Source organism: Palaemon carinicauda, chromosome 15, assembly GCF_036898095.1.
Source record: "Palaemon carinicauda isolate YSFRI2023 chromosome 15, ASM3689809v2, whole genome shotgun sequence".
Taxonomy (NCBI): domain Eukaryota; kingdom Metazoa; phylum Arthropoda; class Malacostraca; order Decapoda; family Palaemonidae; genus Palaemon; species Palaemon carinicauda.
The window spans coordinates 100,166,555-100,168,471 of record NC_090739.1 but is presented as its reverse complement, the minus strand read 5'-3'; positions in this window follow the sequence as shown (position 1 = coordinate 100,168,471).

Here is a 1,917-nt window from a genome sequence, read left to right as displayed (position 1 = left end):
GCAAAGTCAGTTTCAAATATACACAGTGGCTGCCTAAAACAAATCGACGTATTTTCAAATGAATATGTATACGGTATATATATATATATATATATATATATATATATATATATATATATATATATATATATATATATACTATATGTATTCCTATAAAATACTTGAAATAATATGAAAACATACATGCATAAACACAACACCAACCTTTCAAATCGTAGTTACATGTTTACCAGGTCGAGACAACAGTCGCAATTTCTTGCCTTGAGTTGCCATCAATCACAGAATTTTTCATTCACACTGATCTTTCTTGACCATTAGGCATTTTATCCAACAAATGCCTTCACACATATAAAGAGGAATATTCTAAAAAGGTATAAAGCACTATCACTTATTAGAATAGGCTGTAAAAGCGCAAAATTGACGGATAACGCACGAAAGCCAAGATTCTCTCACAAAGTCAACAGCTGAACTAATTACTTCGTCCGAGTCACCCAGCCAACACGTTGTTCATAGAGACCGGGCCCGGGAATGAGCATGACGGCGATGAATATAATAATATACTAAAGGTTTCGGCAAAATAGAAATAAAAAATATACAAAAATAATCATGATAAGCATAAAAACCGCATGGCAACTCAAATCACCTGCTTTGAGGCCTTTAAATCACAAGACGAGGAAATTTAAAAGTCTTTGTTTGTCCTGTCGACAATGGCAGAGGGAGGCTTATTTTTCCCAGGGAGCAAGGATGACGACAAGAAATAAGAAATATACTCAAAGTTTCGGCAAAATAGCAACAAAAAATATACAAAAATAATCATGGTAGGCATAAATAAACGCATAACAACTAAAATCAGCTGCTTTCGGACCTTTAAATTCCGAGACACGGAGATTTTAAAGAGCGTTACGCTCACTCCGGGGAACTTCTTCCCTACGCCGTGGCGCAAACGTAAACACATCGTTACCATGGTAACAAAATCATTTTTAGTAATTACTCGTGTAAATAGCTATGAAACCTAAACAAACTGCATATGAAATACGAGCTGAATCTATAAAGAAAATTTATAGGTCAATCAAGACCCCAGTGGAGCCCAGGGAAACTTTTCATTCATCATTGTTGACACGATATCCAAGGAACAATCAAACAATAGTCACGCAGGAGTAATGATGACAATTTTTTGTAAAATTTGTATAAATGACTATGAAAAACCTCAAAAAATACAAAGAAAAATAATCTGATTGATAACAGAAAGTTTAAAGGTCCATCTTGACCTCTGTGGGGATCTGGCATTGTAAAACAATGAAAACATTGTGTTACCATGGCAACGGAACCATTTTTCGTAATTATTCGATAATAACAGCTATGAAATTTAAAGCAAATGCACATAAAAGGTCAGCTGTTTCCTTTACATAAAATTTAAAGGTCATTCATGACCCCTGTGGGCCTCAGAGAACTTTTTATTCACATTACATTGATGATAAGATGTCGAAGGAACAACGAAACCACACTCTTGCACTGGTAACAGCGCCCTATTTTCGTAATATTTGTGTAAATATCTCTGCAACCTAAAATAACTGCACAGGAAATATCAGCTGATTCTTCAAAGAAAATTTAAAGGTCCATCTTGACCCTTGTTGGGCCCAGAGAAACTTTTTATTCATGTTACATTGATGACAAGACATCGAAGGAACAACATCACAACAGTAAAGCGTTGTATTTCAAATACAACGCCTGCCAAGACCTGTTATCTACGCATAAGTATAGAAAACGTACTCGTACGTCCATGGGGGTAAAGGGATGGCTTATGAGGTACGTACCCGTACGTCCTTTGGGGGTAAAAGGGATAAGTGGCGTTTAATGGTTTTTCTTTCAGATAAACAAGTTCTGTTTACTATCATACTTATGCTTAAAGTTTTGGGT